The 24,294-nt window shown below is 41.6% G+C and overlaps 1 protein-coding gene and 1 long non-coding RNA gene across 5 annotated transcripts in view; one reads left to right on the plus strand and one right to left on the minus strand.

The window, feature by feature from the left end:
• LOC140725657 (uncharacterized) overlaps window positions 1–24,294 on the minus strand; it is a 75,967-nt gene that overhangs the window by 49,879 nt on the left and 1,794 nt on the right. The window lies entirely within an intron of this gene.
• The window catches only part of nyap2a (neuronal tyrosine-phosphorylated phosphoinositide-3-kinase adaptor 2a), a 206,021-nt gene continuing 204,108 nt past the window's right edge, over window positions 22,382–24,294 (plus strand). For 3 of the 4 annotated variants that reach the window (XM_073041418.1, XM_073041420.1, XM_073041421.1), the window contains exon 1: window positions 22,658–23,348. The gene's annotated coding sequence lies outside the window, so the exon portion shown is untranslated. Of the gene's footprint in view, window positions 22,457–22,657; window positions 23,349–24,294 lie in introns of those variants that run through there. The other variant, XM_073041419.1, reaches the window with a different exon arrangement.

The following is a 24,294-nucleotide window of genomic DNA, read 5'->3' on the forward strand; positions in this document are numbered from 1 at the left end:
TTAGCTTTGGAAAATATGGACAGCAAAGCTGCATACATCAGGATGCCCTTTATCAACTACATCTCGGCATTCCATGCCATCAACCACCCAAAACTATAAGCTTCAATACTTTGGCGTCAATACATCCTTGTGCAATTGGATCCTCGATTTCCTCACCTGCATCCCCTAATCAGTTCAGATTGGCAACAACACCTCCTCCACAGTCTCCAACAGCCCAGGTGCACTGCAAGGCTGTGTGCTTAGTGCCCTGCTCTACTTGTTTTACACCTATAACTGTGGGGCTAAAGTCAGCCCCACTGCCATGTTTAAGTTTGCTGACACCACTTTCGTAGCCTGAATCAAAGGTGGTGACGATTCATCATGTAGGAGGGAGATTGAAAATATGGCTGAGTGGTGCCACAACAACCTCTTATGTCAGTGGAGAGTATATTGACTGACTGCATCACAGCCTGCTATGGAAACACCAATGCTCTTGAGCAGAAAACCCTACAAAAAGTAGCGGATACAGCCCAGTCTGTCATTGGTAAGGCCCTCCCCACCATTAAGTGCACCTACACGAAGTGTTGTTGCAGGAAAGCAGCATTCATCATCAGGGATCCCCTCCACCCAGGTCATGCCCTCTTCTTGCTTTTGCCATTGGGATGAAGCTACAGGAGCCTCAGGACTCAAACTGCCAGGTTCAGGAACAGTTATTAAACCTCAGCCATCAGGCTCTTGAATCGATGGGGATAACTTCAATCAACTTCACTTGCCCCATCACTGAACTGTTCCCACAACCCATGGATTCACTTTCAAGGATTCTTCATCCCATGTTCTCGATGCTTATTGCTTATTTATTTCTTATTATTATTTCTTCCTTTTTGTATTTGCATAGTTTGTTGTCTTTTGCACACTGATTGAATGCCAAAGTTTGTGTGGTCTTCTATTAATTCTATTATTCTTATTATTCTATTATGGATTTATTGAATATGCCCACAAGAAAATGAATCTCAGACATATATGAAAATTGATAATAAATTTACTTTGAACTCACTATCCATGGAAATACCATTATAAGCAATTATGTTAGTGGGTTAATTTTCATACAATGAGTTCACTGGCCTGGCTCTCAGGCAGATTTCGTGCCTTAGAATCTCAGTAGGTTGCTGGCTCGAGCTCCATTTGAGACAGACTGCCACACTATATTTAGGCTGGTTCTTCAGTGCAGCACTGAAGGGAGAGATGCAATATCAGATGTTAAACCTTTGAGATAATGCTCCCTTCAGATAGGCATAAAAGATGCCTTGGCAATATTTCAAAGAAGAGCTGCAGAGATTTCCCTTATGTTACGGCCAATATTTATCCCATGTCACCAAACTCATTATCAGTTTGTATTGAAGCATTATTTTATTGTTCTTTGTGGGAGCTTATTCTGTGCATACTAGCTCCAAATTTCCCCTATGTTGCAGAAGATCCACTTTTTCATCATGAGAGACAAAACAACAGTCGTGTTGGTAGTTAGAACAGTTTTATGTGATCCATAAGAACTGGAATGGACCATTTTGGTTAAATGGCCTTATAAATCTATGACTGAAAACCTTCGAGTGCTTCTTAGAATTTTGGTGTTGTATTTGCCTAGAGCGACCTGTCTCCTAAATACACAATTTCATTATTGGAGAGCAGAAAAGTTCAGGGGAAAAGGGTATGATTGAATCCTGAAGAGGAGAGGTGCTTTGTTAACTGTCAATTATTTTAGGGTGTCTTGAGGTTGCAAAAGGTGCTTTTGCACCTTACATCATCCAGCTTCTCCCCATTTGGGCACTCTTGACAGGGAGCTGCAAGTAAATTAGTGTCTGGGGCAGAGTTTTAGTTAAAACAAATGAATGACATTTACTTAATCCAGCTGCCAGGAGAAGCTCATTAGCATAATATTTCTTCTGCTCTAGTTGCAGAAGAATGCAGCATCTTAAATTTTTATGAATCACATATTCACACTCAGCATTTTACCTGCCTGGACATATAAGCACTTTGTAGGAATGATCACTACTAAATACTCTAATTAAGCTAAATCTTTAATAGCCAACGGGGGCATAAGTGTGTATACATGTACACTGTATATAAATATTCTGAGCTCATAACTCTCATTAGATAACCAAATAGAGCTTTAGGAAATTAAATCATCATTCTGAAACTGGAGACAAGAATTGAAAATGATAGTTTGGCACAGTTGTAGAATTCTCACTTGTCAGAGTAACAATTCAATAGATAACTGTAATGATGGACCCTTGCAGATGTACATCTACATTTCCACACATTCTCCGCACCTTGTAACTTGATTCTTCTTCAGCAGTTTCCAGTTCCCAATGAGGGGTCTCTGTTCAGTTAATGATAATGCATGGAAACAGAAATATAGTTGACCTTAATTGGGGAAAAAAAACTAGTGCCTTCCAAAACATTCACTCACCTACATCACTGATCCTCAATCCAGTATTCTTCCCTCAGGCATCTAATTTTATCCAAGCTGCTGCCTTATTATAAACATAGTTATATCCAGTTTTGAGACCACTCACCACCATGTGGTACCTCCTAATCGTATTCCTGCGTATCATATAGTCACTGACATTGTCTCCTCATTCCCATCTTACCATTCCCGGCTAATGGTCCCAAAGTCATCCAGGATTTCCCTCGGCAGTCTCTTCACATCTTCATCAATCCTCCACAATTATTAATAATATTATTCTTCTCATGAAGACTGTATGTTATTTCAAATAACATAGAGAAGGAGTTTCTTTGTATTTTACTAAGATGAAAACCATTGATTTTGTTAAATGAGATTTTCTGTAAATGTAGCTAGTAGGAGTATTCATGATAACAGTTATAATATAATAATAATAAGCTTCTGTCTGATGTTAAACAGATTTAAATCCATGATAAAGCAGTTCATGCTTCTATTTACCCAAATAGCTTCTATTTTTGGCTTAAATATTCAAGATTTAATGAATGAAATTGGTTCCATTCAACAAGAGTTCTTACAAATGGAAAACAGTTATCAGAAATTAACACATTCACAGATATCTTGACAATGATTAGGAATTAGCACCAGCATGATTATTTCTACAATATGGCACAATAGTGAAGTTCAAATGAAAAATGTAAAACCATTCAAAATTGCTAACCATTAATAAATAGATGAACCAAACCTAGTGTCTATGAGAAGCACAAATAAATCTGCCCGTGGTCTGCTCCTCAATGGGAAGACAAAATGTAGATTGCGCAACTGCTTAGTAGAAGGTCTCCATTCAGTCTGCAGATACTATCTAATATTTCAGTTCCTTGTCCCTTTAATACTCTAGTTCGCTCCCGATCAAGCTTTTCTGTTCTCAGCCTTGAACTCCAATATTTTTCCATTGTAAATCTTCATGCAAGACACCATTGGCTGCAGGCGCATTGTTTTACAGGTGGCACTTGTCAACGCAGCTACTCACTGCTCACCACCACATGGTCCGTGCCCTGGGAGCAATCAGCTTTCATTCTGTGGCCCTCTGCTGAAGCAGGCTGCATTTAAGCTACCATGACAAACCACCAGATGGCTAATGATGTAAAAAGGGGTCTGCACCTCCATTGTGCACAGTATTCATACAGTGAGGACCACGTTGCCACACGGAATGTGATTGAGACCATAGGCATACTAGGACAATAATTCCATCCCCTGAACTGCCCTAGAGAGCTTTAGAGTATTCTGCTAAATGGCTGTCAAGAATGGTCTGTGGTGTGCTGCTCCACATTGCTCTGGTGGATAGATCCCACCAGAGGTGAGAGGTGAATAGAGCTTTTCTATTGAAAAGCTGAGAAGAGTATACTGAATGAGAAGGGTTTTCAGGAGGAGGAAAATATATAGAAGAGGCAAAGGACAAAGACAGGTGGCAACCAGGCAGTTCCTTTTCTTATGGTGTTGTACATGAAGCGCTAATTTGAATGCAGCTTCGCCACTTGCAATTCCGGGTTACTATTCACCACCAATCTTACCTAATTACCTTCCCATCAGCCCGTACACCAAACATCGAAGATAAAAGCCAACACTAAATAAACATTCCACAATAGTTTGTGAATAAAATCTAGTTACATTAGAAATAGATAAACCAACCACCCCTGTGCATACCATTGGTGCCTGTCTTCATTTTCCTAGCAATATAAGCCATCCTACCCGAATGACTGAAGCTTGGAAGGTGATTGGCTGCTAACCTTCAGTGCATTTAGGGGGAAGACAGTGAGAAGCTCCTTACATGTTGGAGAATTCAGAAGCATTGTCCTTGGTTCTGAATTCACCGATAAGGCAAAGTGCTTACAAGCAGCATCAGGGGTGGTGGTGCTGCTGTGGCAGATGGGTACGAATGTTGTTGCCCAAAGAGAAGGCATTTGGCTCTTGTTCCCTGGAACCGCTACCAGTTCTCTCTGGTTATGCTGTCCATAATCCATCAAACAGCTAATTACTGGACATCGCTGTCATCCTACAACACTAGTTTCAATGGGCTTGTATTAATTCAGTCCAAGTTTCTGCTGCAGACGTGATTGAAGCTGCTTATCTTCTAGTAGAAGCTGAGGAACTGGCCATCAGGCATTATTCCTATCAAGTAGAGGAAAATGTTGGAAACACTCAGCAGGTCAAGCAGCATCTGTGGAAAGGGAAACATAAGTCATGGTTTCCGGTCAAGATTTTTTTCTTCATAATGGCAAAAGTGAGAATACAGACATGTTTTAAGTTGTAGAGAAAGGGAGGCATGGAACAAACAGAGAGAGTCTGCAACAGGGTGCAGATCAAAGCCCACCAAGATAACAATTGCTATAGAATTCAACACCTAAGACAAAGGAGAAAGGACAAATTTGAAGACTGTAAGGCCGAAAGGGTCTCATACCTAAAAAAATGACTCTGTTTCTTTCTCTCTCTCTCTCTCTCTCTGAGTGTTTTTGCAGGTCAGGCTGTTTTTGTATCAGAGTTCCAGCAGCTGCAGGGTTTTTTAATTTTCAAAGTAGAAAATGAAATGGGCTTTAGGGATGTTATGTGACAGATCTTCACAGATGGAATAAAAGGTTAGGCAGAACCCAAGGCGACAGTGCATGATTTACTGGAATCTCACCATTGGGCACCACCCACTCTCAGTCACTATGAACTGGTGGGTTAGCACAGATACCAGGCCTGATTAAAACAATGCAGATACAGAACTGTCACAAACACAAAGCTATAGTGCATGATTACAGTAACCTCAGCACAGGGTCATCATCTTATGTGCCGTGTCATATGACGTGGCAATCATGGTTCCCATGACCATGATTGTTCTTGGCATATTTTTCTACAGAAGTGGTTTGCCATTGCTTTCTTCTGGGCAGTGTCTTTACAAGATGGGTGACCCCAGCCATTATCAATACTATTCAGAGATTATCTGCCTGGCGTCAGTGGTCGCATAACCAGGAATTGTGATATGCACCAGCTGCTCATACCACCATCCACTACTTGCGTCCATGGCTTCGTGTGACTCTGATTGGGGGGCTAAGCAAGTGCTACATCTTGCCCAAGGTTGCGCTGCGGGCTAGTGGAGGGAAAGAGCGCCTTACACCTCCTCTGGTAGAGCCGTATCTCCACCTCAGCACCCAACAGCACAGGGTACCACCAATAAATATTTCCCCCCCAGCCCGCTCTCAGTCACTATGAAATGGCGGATTAGCATTTTTCATTTAATTTTTAAAAAATATTTTTGAAACTTTGGGTTAGTAAAGACATCAGGACTGAATAAACAAGTGCAGATAATGGAACGCCACAGAACACAAAGCAATCACAGGATGAGAGAAAGGAAGAAAAGCTGAATGTGAAATTGTGGCTGCATACATTTGGTTAAGGATGCCTTCTTGAGTCACATGCTTTAATTAGTACTTCACTACTAATGTTTTACTCACACGATTCTTATTTCCTTCTCCCAATTTAATTATTTTGCATCCTTTAATTTTTCTTTCACCTGCTGCGCCTGAAACAATATTCCGGACCTGTATCTAACTGTGCTGCAATCAAATCCTCTCCATGCCCTGGCACTCCGGGTTGATTGTTTCAGTGAATGCTTTCCTTTTCCTCCCCAGGGACGGTTATCTAAAAGTCTTTCTTTGAATAGTTGCATTTTGAAGCACAGTTCACACATCACCATTCTGTCCTTTGCACTCAGAGCACTCACTATGGAGAGTCACTGACCTCTCAAAGCAGCAGAGTCCTTCTTTCAAAATACCATTTACCTTCTTTATTATGATTCTAATTCAGATGTTTCCTTCCTAGCGCTGCATCTCTTTCCCCTTAGTGTCATAAGTCAAATCGGTATTTGCAAGTCTTTTCACCAAACCGTCCTTTAAAGTGACCGGGGAGATAAGGCCACTGAGGTTTTGGAGAAAATCTTGCCTGATATCATACATCGGTTGCATACTCAATAAATAAAATTCCTGTACAGCAAGCAAAATGGTTAAGCTGAAAGTAACCCTAAACACGTGATTACTCCAAGAGCTCTGGCAATTCCACAAAATAATAGTTTTCTAACATGTTTTCTGGCAACATGAAGCTGCGATAAGTAAGGTGTTATTAAAATAAAGTATCTGGTGCTTTAAAAAAAAGGGTATTATTACTCAGCCTTTGCAGAAATTGTCTTCGGATCATTCTTGCACACATTGATCTTGGACACAACGATCTCCCAGAAATTCAGAAATCAAAGGAAGACTTTGGAATTTTAACTGAGGAGTAATGTTACAAATTGAGCTATATGGTCTGTCCAGTAGTTCCTTCTGACGGGTTAGCTTCTCAAAGGTTTTGAATGCATCCAGAGATACTAATTTCCCAGTGTGAATATCACCCAGCTGCTCATTTTCCTTTTACCATCCAAAGAGGATATGAAAAATAGATTTCTGAAGGAACTATTGGGCTCATTCTCTGCACTTACTGAGTTGAAACTATCTCTCCAGAAGGCTTGAAGTTTTGGCAGGGCTGCTTCGGAAATATTTTTTATAAAATAAAACCAAGGCAAAAGGAAATTATAGAATATGGAACGGCACAGTATAGGACATTCCCTTCAGCCACAATATTGTGCTGACCTTGTATAACCTACTCCAAGATCAATCTAATGCTTCCCTCCGACATAGCCCTACTTTTTATCATTCATGTCCCTATCTAAGGGTCCTTTAAAAATGTCTCTAATGTACTTGCTTCTACCACCACCAAATAATTTCAGAATGTTCCAAGCACCTATACTTTCTGTGTAAAAAAACTTACCTGTAATGTCCCCTTGTACTTCCCTCTAATTATTTTAAAAATATGCCCTCTTCTACTACCCTGTCCGGTGCTGGGAAAAAGTTTCTGTCTGCCCACTTGATCTGTGCCTTTTTATCATCTTGTACAGCTCCATCAAGTCACCTCTCATCCTCCTTCAATCTGAAGAGAAAAGCCCCAGCTCACTCAACCGTTCCTCAAAACACACACCTTGATATCCAGGCAGCATCTTGGTAAACCTCTTCTGCACCCTCTCTAAAGCTTCGACATCATTATGAGGTAATCAGACTGAACATAACATTTCAAGTTTGTTCTAACCAAGGTTTTATAGAACTGCAAGATTACTTTACATTTCTTGAAATCAATCCTCTGACTAATGAAGCTCAACATATCATACGCCTTCTTAACTATTCTATCAACTTGCACGGTAATGTTCAGGGATCTATGGATGTGAATCCCAAGATTTCTCTGTTCTTCCACCCTTCTACAATTCCTGCCATTAACCCTGTACTCTGCCTTCAAATTCAACCTTCCACATTGTATCACTTTGCACTTTTCTGGGCTGAGCTGCATATTGTGTGCAGTTTTGGTCCCCTAATCTGAGGAAAGACATTCTTGCCATAGAGGGAGTACAGAGAAGGTTCACCAGATTGATTCCTGGGATGGCAGGACTTTCATATGAAGAAAGACTGGATCGACTAGGCTTATACTCACTGGAATTTAGAAGATTGAGGGGGGATCTTATTGAAACGTATAAAATTCTAAAGGGATTGGACAGGCTATGTGCAGGAAGATTGTTTCCGATGTTGGGGAAGTCCAGAATGAGGGGTCACAGTTTAAGGATAAAGGGGAAGCCTTTTAGGACCGAGATGAGGAAAACTTCTTCACACAGAGAGTGGTGAATCTGTGGAATTCTCTGCCACAGGAAACAGTTGAGGCCATTTCATTGGCTATATTTAAGAGGAAGTTAGATATGGCCCTTGTGACTAAAGGGATCGGGGGTATGGAGAGAAAGCAGGTACAGGGTTCTGAGTTGGATGATCAGCCATGATCATACTGAATGGTGGTGCAGGCTCGAAGGGCCGAATGGCCTACTCCTGCACCTATTTTCTATGTTTCTATGTCATTTCTCAGCCCGGCTCTGCATCTTGTCAATGTCCTATTGTAACTTATGACAGTCTTCTATACTTTTCGCAGCCCCACCAACATTCGTGTCATCTGCAAACTTACAAGCTCACTTCCTCATCCAAATAATTTATAAAAATCACAAAAAGCAGGGGTCCCAGAACAGATTCCAGTGGAGCACCATTGGTCACTGATCTCCAAATACAATATACCCCAAGTAGTAGCTTTCTCTGCCTTCTGTGGCAATCCAACTCTGAATCCATGCTGCTATGTTTTCCTGGCTCCCATGCCTCCTGATTTTCTCTATGGGCCTACCATGAGAAACTTATCAAATGTCTTTCTAAAATCCATATACACCACACCCACTGATTTATTTACCTTCATCAATTTGTTTTGCCACTCACTCAATCAGGCTCGTGAGGTATGACCTACCCCTCATTCTTATAAATTCCAGTCAGTACAGGCATGAAGCCATCAAATACTCCTCAAATGTTAACCCTTTTGTTGCTGGAATCATTCCTGTGAACCTCCTGTGAACCCTCTCTGATGTCAGCACATGCTTCAAGGGTCACAAAACTGCTCATGATGCTCCAAGTGAGGTCTCACCAGTGCCTAATAAAGCATCAGCATTACATCCTTGCTTCTATATTTTAGCCCTCGTGAAATGAGTGTTAATATTGTCTTCCTCACCTCCATCCCAACTTGCAAGTTAACCTTTAGGAAATCCTGCATGAGGACTCCCAATTCCCTTTGCACCTCATATTTTTGAATTTTCTAACCATTTAGAAAATAGGCTACACTTTTATTCTTTCTACCAAAGTGCATGACCATATACTTCCCAACACTGTATTCCATCTGCCACTTCTTTGTCCATCCTCTTAATCTGTCTAAGTCCTTCTGCTGTTTCCTTGCTTCCTCAACACTACCTGCCCCTCCTCCTATCTTCATGTCACTCACAGACATGGCCACAAGACCATCAATTTCATTATCCAAATTATTGACATAAAACAGAAAAAGAATCGGGCCTAGCACAGAACCCTGGTCTACTAGTCACTGGCAACCAACCAGAAAAGGCTCCCTTTCTTCCCATTTTTTGCTTCTGCGATCAGCCAAACCTCTATCCATGCTGGTATCTTTCCTGTAATACCATAGGTTCTTACTCTTGTTAGGCAGCCTCATGTCGAAGGCCATCTGAAAATCCAAGTTTTATGCAACATCCATTGACTCTCTTTTGTCAATCCAGCTTATTTCCTTAAAGAATTCCACTTTAAGGAAATCACTCAGTCATGATCTGCCCTTAAGTAAATCATTCTGACTTTGGCCTATTTCAGAGGGAAATGAGAGACTAATGTGTTCTATGTCTGAGTGAGACTTGGCTTTCTCCTAGCATGCCAGATACAGTGATCAAACCAGAAGACTTCTTGATTTTCCATTTGGAACAACTGCTGATTCAAAGGCGGAGGAGTGTGTTTCATGATCATCTCTTGGTAGTGCGCCAATGTGACTGTTTTGTTGAACTCGTGTTCCCCTGACCTTGTGCACCTAATGGTCAAATGCAGTCTGTTCAGAGATTCAAAGATTCAAAAGTTCAAAGTATGTTTATTATCAAAGTATGTATATAGTGTACAACCCTGAGATTCATCTTCCTGCAGACAGCCATGGAACCAGTTGAATAAAAACATCAAACACAGATTGCCCAAAAAAAAAGTCATGCAAATAGCAACAAATAAACGAGTGGAAAACACACAAAATATTAAACATCAAACCACAGAGTCCTTGAAACAGTCTATTTTTGTTCATTTTAGCCCAGTTCAGTTCTATTTAAAGCTGTGTCATTCATTGACTGCATGCCGCAGAGACAGTCTGCCCTAATCAAAATTACACACCATAGCAATAAAAAAAGTAACCAGAAACCAGATATATAACACATATAACACGAACTAAAAATGAGTCCAATTCACGAGCTGTGCTGCTCAAATCTCGCCCAAAACCCAAGACTCCTGCACCTTCCTCCAGCAGTTGCAACAAGAGGGTTAGGGAGACCAGTCAAACACAGGTAGAGGGTGCTGAACACCCTCTCGCCTTCCGCTCTCATCCTCAATGATTTCAGTTTTGTTTCACGCTTTAATCGTTGAGTTGGTCATGAATTGGAGCCAATAGGTTCATGCTCTGCCATTAGGCCACACGCTCCATTCCCAACCTTGCACTAAATTGCAATGAATTCTCATGGAGACAGCAAAATATTTCAATAGATCAATAGGTCTATTTAATATCAGAGAAATGTATACAATACACATGCTGAATTCCTTTTCTTTGCAGACATCTACGAGAATAGAAGAGTGCCCCAAAGGATGAGTGACAGTCAAAATGTTAGAACCCCAAAGCCCCTTACTCCCCCTCCCACACACACACAACAGCAAGGCAACAACTCTCCCCTCTCCCCCACCCCCATCAGCTTCTGCACAAAAGCATCAGCACCCTCCACCCACCAAGCACACAATAGCAAAGCCCCCAATAAGACCATGATGGGCAGTACAACAAAAGTTAATCGTTCACCTGACAATTCAACAGGCCACAGGCCCCTCTCTAATAAAGGAAAAAAGAGGTGCCCTCTTTAGATAGATAGATAGATAGATAGATAGATACTTTATTCATCCCCATGGGGAAATTCAACTTTTTTTCCAATGTCCCATACACTTGTTGTAGCAAAACTAATTACATACAATACTTAACTCAGTAAAAAAATATGATATGCATCTAAATCACTATCTCAAAAAGCATTAATAATAGCTTTTAAAAAGTTCTTAAGTCCTGGCGGTTGAATTGTAAAGCCTAATGGCATTGGGGAGTATTGACCTCTTCATCCTGTCTAAGGAGCATTGCATCGATAGTAACCTGTCGCTGAAACTGCTTCTCTGTCTCTGGATGGTGCTATGTAGAGGATGTTCAGAGTTTTCCATAATTGACCGTAGCCTACTCAGCGCCCTTCGCTCAGCTACCGATGTTAAACTCTCCAGTACTTTGCCCACGACAGAGCCCGCCTTCCTTACCAGCTTATTAAGACGTGAGGCGTCCCTCTTCTTAATGCTTCCTCCCCAACACGCCACCACAAAGAAGAGGGTGCTCTCCACAACTGACCTATAGAACATCTTCAGCATCTCACTACAGACATTGAATGACGCCAACCTTCTTAGGAAGTACAGTCGACTCTGTGCCTTCCTGCACAAGGCATCTGTGTTGGCAGTCCAGTCTAGCTTCTCGTCTAACTGTACTCCCAGATATTTATAGGTCTTAACCTGCTCCACACATTCTCCATTAATGATCACTGGCTCCATATGAGGCCTAGATCTCCTAAAGTCCACCACCATCTCCTTGGTCTTGGTGATATTGAGACGCAGGTAGTTTGAGTTGCACCATATCACAAAGTCCTGTATCAGTTTCCTATACTCCTCCTCCATCAAGAGAAAAGACACAATAAAAAAAAAGACTTGCTAACTTACCATGTTAGAAGTCTGTCATGTCATTTTTTTCCCCCGAGTCCTGTGATCCGAGAATTGGTAACAATCTCTCACTCACCACCGAGAGAGAGAGCGAGCACACACCTTGCCTAGTATACAGCCGCTGATATCTAATCCGATGTCCTGTTCTCTCCCGATGCTTCAGTCAGTGGCTATCGGCTTAGAATCAGCCCATCCATGGGGTGGCAGAACCTTGGAACCCTGAAGGTGCGCTCATTTTCTAGGCCGTGTCCTTGAGATATTGAAAAGCGGCCAATCGCCATCACCCAGGAGCGGGTGCCACCACTGCAAAGAACCAAAGTTTGAGTGTAACTCTTGGTCAGGGTCTTCAACAGAACCCCATTCACCCTGAAAGGTAAAAAGAGAGACTTCAGAAATAGAAACTAAGTTATTTTCAGGGATGAACATGAAGGAGTCGCAATTTAGTGCCATCATGACTCCATCTCTGCTTACAGCCTGACCCAAAAGCTTCAGATTGCTCAGTCAGCCAAAAAGCACATCATCAAAATATAAACTACAGGTTTCAATCACATACTGATTTGTAGAAGTATATTTAAAAGAAGGAGAAGAGAAGTAGTTGTTCTGTGAATTGCTTGCAGAATAGTTGTGTTGGTCACTGACACCATCTTGCCCAGAGCTATTTTCCTTGGGAGTTCTTCTCTAGGTTCCTTAAGGTTGTTAGAGCTGGGGTGGTAATGGGGAAAAGCTCCCAATGGTGTGTGTGCCTCTAATAGCCTCTAACAACCAATCCAGCTCCTGGCCTTCACATTTGGCTTAGCTACTAAGCCCAGCGGAACCGTTTCTACTGAAAAAAGAAGGGGAAAAGGTGGGTTACTGGTGCCTTAAAACATCACTTTGGGCAGATGCAGCTCATCAGCTGTGGTCGGCATCTCATCTAGGAGAAGGAAAACTCTGATCTCAAACGTCCGCTGCCTTGTGGCTATACTCACTCATGGGGAAGGCTTCAGGAGTAAACTCCAAGGGAAGAATCTGGAGCTGGAGTTCCTATAGCAGTCCTACATTGAGTTCAATGCTGACTGGCAACCCCTGCGATTCTTCATGTACCAAACTGAATCGGTCTCTGCCGTTCCTTTGGGTTCATTAGATGTGTGGAGAGGGGAGGCTTGCAGCAAGGGCAACAGCTTGCTCTCCATATCATACTGCCCAGGCTTACATATCTAGACAGCTAGGACACAATGTCCATGGTCAACTCTGACCAACAGATATCTCTGACTCAGACTCTCCTCCATAATCTTGACTGCAGTTTACATGCCACCAGTGGCCAACTATAATCAAGTACTTGAGATACCGCATGATGTTGCTTCCAAACAAAAAACAGTCCATCCCAGTGCACTTCAAATCATAGTCAGGGACTTCAGCTAGGCTTGTTTGAAGAAAGCCCCACCCAATTCCCATCAACACATAGCTTGCAACACTAGAGGTCACAATACCCAAGACCACTGTTGTACTGAGTAAGGAACGCCTATTGTTCCTTGCCCAGACACATTTCAATAAATCTGATCACTTGGCTGTCCTCCTCCTACCTGCATACAGGCAGTGGCTAAAGAGCAAAGTTCCAGAGATTAGGACAACAAAGAGGTGGCTGAGGAAGGCTACGGGATTGTTCTGAGTTAGTGGACTGGCCCGTGTTCAAGGACTCATCTCTGGATCCAAAAGAATACTCCCATGGTTGTCACAGACTTTATTAAAACAGTTTTGTGTTTCCATATAAGTATTCAGACTCATCCCCAACCAGAAGCGTGAAATGAGCCACAAGATCTGCAATCTGCTGAAGGCCAGGTAAGAGGCGTTCAAGATACAAGAGGTCAACAAGTTTACAAGAGTGCAGGTATGATCTCCTGAAAGCCATCTCACCGGCAAAGTGGCAAAACTTGAATAAACAAAAGATGCTTGACAGTTGTGACAGGGCTTGAATGCTATCACCTCTTATGAAGTTAAATCAAGTAACACAGGCAACAGAAGGGTTTTGATTGTAGATGAGCTCAATGTTTTCTATGGTTGCTTTGACTGTCAAAGCATGGAGGAAGCATCACCTACTCCCACATTCCCCAATAATCCTATGATTTCAGTCTCTGCAGCTGACGTGTAGGCAGCCTTCAGGAGGGTTAGCCCATGGAAAGCATCCTGCCCAGATGAAGCATTGGCCAAGTACTGTACAGTAGCACTGACATCAACAGTGAAGTGTTTTGAGAAGCAGATGATGAAACATATCAACCCCTGCATGAGGAGTGACTTAGTTCTACTCTAATTTGCCTACTGGAGCAATAAGTCCATACCAGATGCTATCTCATTGATTCTTCACTCAACCATAGAACATCTGGACAGCCATGATGCATACATCAGGATGCTCTTTACCGACTACAGTTCAGCTTTGAAAACCATCAACTCCTCAAAACTAATCAAGGATCTCCAAGACCTTGGCCTCAGTACTTTACTGTGCAATTGGATCCCTGATTTGCTCACTTGCAGACCTCAATCATTTTAGATTGGCAACAACATCTGCTCCCCAATTTCTAATAACACAGGTACACCAGAAGGCTGTGTGTTTGGTGCCCCTACTTTATTCATTTTACACTTTTGACTGTGTGGCTAATCACAGCTCCAATGCCATATTCAATTTGCCAATGACACCACTGTTGTAGGCTAAATCAAAGGATTCAGCATAGAGGAGGAAGACTGAAAATCTGGTGGCGTGATGCCGTAATAACAGCTTCTTACTCAATGTCAGCAAGGCCAGGGAGTTTATTGAGTTTCTGATGAGGAAACCAGATGTCCATGAGCCAGTGCTCATCAGAAGATCAGAGACAGAGAAGGTCAACAACTTTAAATTCCTGGGTGTTACTATTTTGGAGGACCATTCTTGAGCCCTGTACATAAGTGTAATTACAAAGGAAGCGTGGCAGTGCCCCTACTTAGGTGTTTGCGAAGATTCAGCATGACATCTAAAACTTTGACAAACTTCTATAGATGGGTAGTGGAGAGTATATTGACTGACATCCATCATCAGAGTCGTCACGACCTGGAACATGTTCTCATCTCGCTGTTGCCATCAGAAAACAAAAACAGAAGCTTCAAGAAGCACACCAACAGGTTCAGGAACCATTATTCCCCACTCAACCATCAGGCTCTTGAACCAAAGAGGAAAACTTCACTCACCCCATGTTCCTTCAACCTATAGACTCACATTCCCTCAACCTATGGGCTCTTCATCTTATGTTTTCAATAGGTATTGATTAGTTAATTATTATTATTACTTTCTTTTTGTATTTACAGTTATTGTCTTTTGCACACTGATTGAATGCCCAAGTTGGTGCATTCTTTGATTGATTCTGTTGTGGTTATTGTTCTATGGATTTATTGAGCATGCCCACAAGAAAATGAATCTCAGTTGTATATGGTGACAGGTATGTGCTCAGATAATAAATTTACTTTAAACATTGGACTTTGAACTTGTATTGTGCATCTCCAAGTACCCTGAGACCTTATCCTTAATAATCAACAAATGAAATCTGATTCATTGCACAACACCCAGTCCAGAATAACCATTCCCCTAGTGGGCTCAACCACAAGCTTCTCTAAAAAGCCATCTCATAGGCATTCTACAAATTCTCTCTCTTGGGATCCAGCACCAACCAGATTTTTCCAATCTGCCTGCATATTTAAATTCCCATGACTAAAGCAATGATGCTCTTTTCACATGTGTTCCATCTCCCATTGTAATTTGTAGCCCAAACCCTGGCTACTGTTTGGAGGCCTATTGTCATAAGGGGACAGGATGCTGGACCCAAGCACAGGACACAAGCACTGAAGTACTAGGGGCAGGACAGGAACAACTAAACAAGAGACAAGACATGGAGACTGTGGTGTACATGAGGGACATGACATTCAAGGTGATGCTAGGGTTCCAAAAGAGTCTTAGAGTTCAGACAGGATCTTGGAGTTCACTGGGCAGGCCGCATAACTCCTGGGCAGGGCCCAGACCTCCCAGGCAGGACCACAGGGGCCTGAGCAAGTCACAGAGCACCTGGGTAGGTTGCAGGGCACAACCCAACAGCAGCAAGGGATGGAAAGGGGCAGAGTCCCCCCACCAGGCAACAGCAGTCCAGCCAGGCTTGCCCAACAGAGGCAAGGAATAGGAAGAGAACTAGGTCAAGGGTGACTGCCAGACTTACTCAAAGAACTCATCTTTAACCAAGAAACCTCCCAGCCAGTGCAATCCCCAACTCCACTCAGTCCCAGAGCCCCCTATATACACCACCAGCCAATTGGCATCAGGTGCGCCTCCTTGAGTCCAAACAAGCCACGATGATCCACAGCTGTGACTACTTGGGCTCAAGGGTGAAAGGAGGAACGGCTACAAGACCCGGAGTCCGGAGTCCGCGGACCAGAACAAGGACCGGAATGTGGACTCTGGACCGGACCGTAACACCTATAGACAATTTGATTCAGAGTCTTTTTACCCTTGCAGTTTCTTAACTTTATCCACAAGAATTCTGTATCTTCCAATCCTATTTTTAAGGATTTGATTTTTTTTTAACAACAGACCCACACCATCTCCTCTGCCTACCTGCCTGTCCTTTCAATACAATGTGTATCCTTGGATGTTAAGTTCCCAACAATGATCTTTCAGCCATGACTCATGATGCCCACAACATCATACCTACCAATCTCTAAATATGCTACAAGATCATCTACCTTATTCCATGTACTGTGTGAATTCTTCAGTACTGTATACATGACTCTTTTCGATTTTGTCCCCATCTGTGTGTGGTGTATGGTATCCACCTGCTTCAAGCAGGCTACAGTCATAAATTCTTCTTGCACCACCAGGTTCAAGAGCAGTTACTACCCCTCGATTATTAGGCTTTGGAACAAAAGAATATAACTTCACTCTTTCAACCTCTGATGTTCCCAGAACCAATGGTTTCACTTTAACTTGTTATTTCATGTGCATTATTTATTGCTCTTTATTTATATCTGGATGAGCACAACTTGTTGTCCTTTGACAACACAAGTGAATCTGCAGATGCTGGAAATAAATAAAATAAATAAAAAATAAATAAAGGAGCGTTTCCCGATGAAGGGTTTCGGCCCGAAATGTCGTCAATACCTCCTCCCATAGATGCTGTCTGGCCTGCTGAGTTCTGCCAGCATTTTGTGTTTTTAATTGTTGTCCTTTGATCCTGTTTACAGTTACTGTTCTATAGATTTGCTAAGTATGCCCGCAGGAAAAGAATCTCAGGGTTGTATACGGTGACGTGTGTACTCTGATAATAAATTTTACTTTGAACTTTGAACTTTGTTACACTGCAACTCATCCTATTAACTTCAATTTTGCCTTATCATCTTCTTGTCCTTCTTGACAGTCTCACTACACACTACTGCTAGTTGTAAACCAACCCCATCTTCGGCCCTATCACTCTGATTCCCATCCCCCTGCCAAAGTAGTTCAGACCCTCCCTAACAGCTCTAGCAAATATGCCCATGAGGGTATTGATTCCCCTCGACTTCAGATTTAACCCATCCATTTTGTGCAGAACATACCTTCCTTAGAAGAGATGCCAGTGATCCAGAACTTTAAAGCCCTGCCTCTTGCACCAGCTCCTCAGCTATGCATTCATCAACCAAATCTTCCTATTTTTACCCTCACTGGCACGTAGCACAGGCAGCAATTACTACCCTGAGATTACTACCCTGGAGGTCCTGCTTTCCAGCTTTCTACCTAACTCCCTAAATTCTCTCTTCAAGTAGAGTTTCCTACACGATAGCAATGAATACATTTCAAATGCACTTAATCAACCATAAAATCTTTTGGTCTGTCCTGAGGTTGTAAAAGACACTGATGTAATTGTTTGCCTGTTTCTCTATTCCATTTGATTGTCAAGGATTTCAGTCTTTTTGTTTTGGATCAGCATTTAATTCACTATAATGCCCATACAGTGGGCTGTTCAATGGAGTGAGAAGATCAATAATGAATGCTAACATCTGTTAGCAATTTTAAATGTTCATTTAGATCCCTGCGGTAGGGTACAGAAAAGTGGGGCAGCTGGTAAACATCGGAAATTTTCTGCAGTAAAGAAGCTATAAGAAAGGCAGATGATATTAATGGCCAGTGCTTAGAAGCCAGTGCACCAGTCAAAATGAAAGAAGCTAGACAAACCATGTGATGTTGTGTCCTCTTTGTGGGAAAGGGAGGCAAGAAGTCTAGACAGATAATGGAAACTGCAGGAAAGGGTTGACAGATCATCAGGTCTGTGAAAAAAATAGGGCAGAGTGTTAAGCAAAGCACTGAGCTTCTATTAGGGCCTTTCTGTCGCTGCCCCGGAATAGTTTTGTCACCCGAAATACTTGTCAAAACCTAAGTCAGTAACACAGTAAAACATGAAAAACACTGCAAAAAGCAACAAAGGAAAGATTGCCCTCAAAGACTGAATTCTTTTTACAATTAAAGTGAGCATTACCAATTGCAGTAAAAGTGTGTCAAAACTGGGCAGCAAATGGGAAGCAGAGTAGAAATTCCTTTCAATGGAAAGACTCAGATGAATATGTCAAGCTACATGTGAAAGAAGAAGCAAATAATGTATTGAGTAATAGCTGCATCAGGGGGACCCCAGCACTCACATGCCACCTTTTACTGAATATGACCAACTTCTCAAAACACCTTTTATCAACTTGTGGATGATCTCAATGATGAGGCATACACGCGAGATATAGATCGGCTGGTTGAGTGTTGTCAAAACAATTTTGCACTCAACATCAACAAGACCAAGGAATTGACTGTGGGTTTCAGGAAGGGATGTTGGGAGAACCTGCACTAGTCCTGACTGCATGGTCAGTGGTGGAAAGGGTGAACAGTTTCATGTTCTTGGTGTTGACATCTCTGAGGATCTCTCCTGGGCCCAACATATTGATGTAATCACATAGAGGGCACGTAGAGGTTCTGCAAGAAGGATCAAATTTCCCTCAAAGCCAGAGAAAAGGACTCATAGCTTTGTAAGAGGTATTTTAATGTAGGTTAACAGTTACCAAATTACCAACTTCATTAACATTTGTATTATAAATTGAGAAATTGTTCATAAACTCCAGGAATTTGTCTTTGCGGAAAGAGAAGGGATTAAATATGCTGTAAACATCCCTGTGAACCAGAATTTAGTAAGAATTATGTGAAAAAATTATCTTTAAAATGAGTGGCAATATATCTAAAAGTTAGAAGTAGATGCAATTTTCTTATGAGGAGTGGAATATAAAACTTTTATGTGGATTTGGGGTAAGACTCTAGATTACCAGTCTATTCATTCTGCTGTTAAGCTCGAATATGAGATCATTGAACTTTTCACATGTTGATTCCACATTCCACTTTTTAAGGTATTTTGGTACATAGACTCTTCAGTACTATATACTTGAACAGACTTGAGGGTGGTTAGGAATATTTCCTCAGTGTTCGGGTCCATTATCAAGGTGATCTGGGGTTCATATCTCGCAATTTGTCCAAAGGAAGAAGAAGATTATGTGTCTTATCAGGTAAATAAGACAAGCTCAGGTAAATCGTGAAGTGACAGGAGGACTAGTGAGCATGGGGATTGATTGGTTAGGGTGGAATTAATGTGGGCTACAAGAGATGGAAGTGACTGTGAGCTTAGTGGAGTTGAGTATCACTGCTGCACCAAGGCCCACTGGAAGGGTTTTAGTGAAAATAACAACACGTTTATTAATATGGAGTCCATTAAGTCCGAGTACACTCAGCACTTGAAGAGATGCCTGTACTCAGCTCCATCTTGAATGCCTAAAAATGGGCACATAAATTTAGCAGTTTCTTGCACAGAACTTCTGCCAGAGAATTTATTTGAAAATTCCCCTGAAGTATGTTTATATGTAGCATTCAAAGGAGCAATGGATACGCCCATAACTACCATTCAACATGTCTTCCACTCAGACAATCAATTATGTGTCCAGTTAGTACTGAGTTGGCTGAATACCCATTTAATATTAGTATGCAGTGCATTGGTGACAGATAACATCAATGGCTTTTTTATTGTAGTGAGTGGAAACTCTCAATTAAATGATGCTTTATTTAACAGTACAGACTAAGTTGAACGCATTGACTTTGGCAGCTGTGTGGAAGCTATTAAGTCTGTTGTGTCTTCTGAATTGGAGCAAGTCTCACTGAATGCACGGATGAGGATCGCCAACTTGTATTTATGTTTTCATGGAAGGAAGATATTGTAGTTTAGTTTAAACTCCTTGTTCAGAAACTGAAACTTTCCAACTATTAGGTTCAATAGTAAGAAGCAGTGTTCAAATCCAAAATTATCTTCTTTCAAATGATATAATTTTTTCAGTTTAGTGGTAAAAAGGCAAGCTTACACCTTAAGGAAAAGCTTTTAAGTATAATTGCACAGGGTAATAGAGCATACCTACACACAGTGGCCACTTTTCTTAGCTACCTCCTGTACATAATAAAATGACCACTAAATATATGTTCATGGTCTTCTGCTGCTGTAGCCCATCCATTTCAATGTTCACCATGTTGTGAATTCAGAGATGCTCTTCTGTGCAATACTGTTGTAAAACATGGTTAGTTCAGTTATTGTTGCCTTCCAGTCAGCTTGAACCAGTCTGACCATTCTCCTCTAACCTCTCTCATTAACAAGACATTTTTGACCACAGAATTGCCACTCACTCTAGAGACTGTTGTGGCTAAAAATCTTAAGAGATCAGCAATTTCTGATATACACAGACCACCCTGTCTGGCACCAATAATCATTCCGCAGTCAAAGTCGCTTAGATCACATTTTGTCTGAATAACAACTGACCCTCTGGGCCATGTCTGCATGCTTTTATGCAATGAGTTGCTGTCTCATAATTGGCTGATTAGATATTTACATTAATGAGCAGGTGTACCAGAGAACCTAATAAAGTGGCTACAGAGTATTGTTTTGGAAAAGTGTCTGTCTAGTATATCCAAGCCTCCTCATTCAATATTTTTTGATTTAAAGCACTCAGATGGTGCTTTGCACTTAGCTAGAACAATGGAAAAATCTGTCCCTTCTCAGGTACAGAACATATACCCAAAAGTTCATTCTGTAATGCAGGGAGTGTGATGTTGAAGGTAAGGCTGCACTAGATGTGTAGGGAACAAAAATCAAAAATGACTCAAGCCTCAGCTGTTTTCATCGGCCTCTTAGGTTGTTGTTACAATGACTTTGGCATCATGCTGCCTGATCTCCCACTGTTGTGCATGAAGTGTGCGGTCCAGGGCGCAAAAGGAGAAAAGAGATCAAAGAGAGAAATAGAAGTATCAAAGAGAAAAAGACCGAGATACATGTTTTGTTTTGTTCTTTATTGAAGTGTGAATTTGGAATAATTCACAGATCAAGGCTTTTTGTTCTGATTGGCTGATTGTCTTTAGGTTCACTGATCTGAGCAGTCATTTGCAAGAGGTGTTTTTGCAAAGGCAAGGAATCCAACAGCACAAGATATTAAAAATAAAGGACATGTTAACATTTTGGCTTTTAAGGTAAAGGGCATATATTCCCAAAGGAATCTGGGGCTCTCCTGTTTGGATTCCAGCTGACACTGCATTACAGACCAGCAGCTGCAGCCACAGCTTAAAAGTCTTTAGAAAGCATAATGTGGATTGAGCTACAATTGTAATTAACTCAAGAAAGGAAGGTAATGGAATTGCACAAATCATTATGTGGACTGTGGTCTTTGTTAAGATATCTCATAAATTCACTAATAAAATGTCGTTAGTATTGAAGGGTAAAAAAAGTATCATGTTTACCAGCTACAGCGTGACACTGACTCAAGGCTGCTGTCCATGGTGCTACAAACTAGAGGGGAAATTAGCAACTAGAGAAAGTGATGCAGGGAAATAAGCTCTTCACAATAACCAATCTGGATAGCAGGAGAAGACTAGCCTGTTTTGATAAAATAAAAATATTCCCCGACCCCTATCACATTCTATTCCATTTTTCAACAAATTATTAATCTACATGACCCATAAGTTCCTGTCGCTCCATATGTGGCAGGAAGAAAAATAAAGAGAAATGATGGGAGATATTCAGCATCAAATGCCTTTTGGCTGCTCCTTTCACAGTGACATCACGTGAGCAAATTCACCTTTACTGTCACGTGAGAGTGATGTGAATCAGTGAAAGATTCACTTGGGCTATTTTCCTAGCTGTAGGGGAGAAGACAAGGAGTGCTACGCTGTGGAATTGTTTTAATTCTGTGTAACCGAATGCCCTAATCAAAGAGGAGTGTTGTGGGGAGGAGAAAGCATGAGAAGCTGCCTTGACAGCAGTCTCTAATGAGGTTTGAGACCCCTGGGAGCCGAAATTGAAAGCAAAGTAAGCTGGCTTTGCTGCCTTCTCCGGCACCACAGGCACTGTCTCCCTACCCCTCACTGATGGGTCTAGCCAAGCACTGTCCAGAGTGCTGGCATGTTGATTGCATGGTCAGTAAATACCTACAGACTGCACACAGATCTAAACAGGGCTGCTATTTTTACCAGAAGGTAGGCTCCGTTGGTGACTGTTGATTTACCATTCAGAATCCTTGATTAATCCGCATTTAGTTTCAGGGACTAAAACAGCTGAGGATTGTAAGCCTGCCAGTACTTATTAAGGAGTTGTGTTTACCGGGGGGGGGGGGGGGGGGGAGGGGAGGAAGGAGGTGGTGGCTGGTGGTTGTGGGTAAGGATGGGGGAGGAGAAACGATGCCACAAGACGGAATGCACAGAACCTGCTGGATCCGAACGGGAGAATGAGGAGATTGAGGAAACGTCTGTCTGCTCCAGGGGGAAGCCATTAGAAGATGCTGCCCTGTATTTGTTATTCTCATCTCTTTTTGCCTGGCTGAAACACCGTGTGCAAATGAGGCTTGTTTGTGAACTAGAGGTGATTGCATTAGGGCAGTGCCGCTTCCTTCGATGCTTTAAAGTGGCTGAAAAAGATCTGGCTGTCTCTTCACTAGACTGATAAACAGGGTATAAATTACAGGCCGCCTCCCCCTTTGGTTTCTCTTATGGATGTGGATAAGAGGATGGCAACACCTGTTCTTAATCTGAGCTAAATCCTGCAACAAAGAACCCAAGGACAATTTTTTTTTTGCTCGATAAGCAATCTAGAAGGGAAAAAATCCACTTGACAATTTCCTGCTTTTTTCTTTCCTCCGTGCACTACGGGAGTCTGGAAGACTTAAAGCTTTCATACAATGTGTTGCATGGAAAGATTGATCTGAAAAGTGTTTCTGAGCAGTCACCCCATTTAGGATACTGGGGAAGAGAATCCTTCAAACTGTGCAGTGGTCGACAGGAAAGGAGAAAGGCTTTCTCTAAAAGTTAATTAGTCATTGCAAATGTAGCAGATACAGGTCTCTTAGCTGCTTTCCTATCTCAGCGTATGTGGGTACGTTTGCTGCTTTTTTCTCTCTTCATTGTGTGTGTGTATGTCTGAGTCTGTGAGAGACGGAGAGGCAGAGGGGAAAAGAGAGACTGTGTGTGTAATCTGCTCGTGTGCTTATCAGATTTCTATTAACCGTTTCATGGCTGTAAAGGCATTTCAGTACTGATGCAAAATAGATCAAGGTCATTAATACACGACTGATTTCATGAATTACATGTGTATTGTTACGTCTCAATAGATTTACTTCTAACTCCGTATCATTTGGTTTACTTCATTGTTGGAAGCATAATTTTTCAAGTGCCACACCTGAAAGGGCGGGTGCTATAAAATCAAAACTGTTCCTTCAATGCTCAGAAGGTTAAGTGGCATTAATTCTCCTTGCTAACTAGTGACAAGCTTCACAATAATGTAAACTTAAAAAAAAAAGAAATTAAAGCATTTTTTTAATTAAACATTTCAATACATTCTGCCTGCAAAGGTCACACTTCACTAATAAGCCAATATTTTATTAATAATTCATTTTGGCCAGCTAAGTGAAAACAATGCATTCCTACATAGTTTATCAATCATTAATGCTGAGATCATGATAGAGTCATCCAATTTTCACCAGACACTATAACTTTGCACTAGAATCATTTCTTACACATTCAGCCAGATGCTCAGCCCATTAGTAAAATGGGATTGCAGTATTATTAGTATTGTACATCCTAAATGCTGCAGAATCCATTTTGTTTTCAGTGTTCAGTTTATTTCACAGCCATTACTGTAAGTCACATGAAACATAACTGATTTTGAGATTACTTTTAATGTATTCTTGCTTGGCTCCGGAATTCCATAAGAGAGCAATTGGGGTCAATAGTTCCCTCAAATACCCTGCAGAAACTTTATGGTCATATATCTGCAGTCCCCGTGGTAAGCATGCAGGAGTTCTTGCCACTTTCAGATCTTT

The sequence above is a fragment of the Hemitrygon akajei genome, chromosome 3, assembly GCF_048418815.1.
Source record: "Hemitrygon akajei chromosome 3, sHemAka1.3, whole genome shotgun sequence".
Lineage (NCBI taxonomy): Eukaryota > Metazoa > Chordata > Chondrichthyes > Myliobatiformes > Dasyatidae > Hemitrygon > Hemitrygon akajei.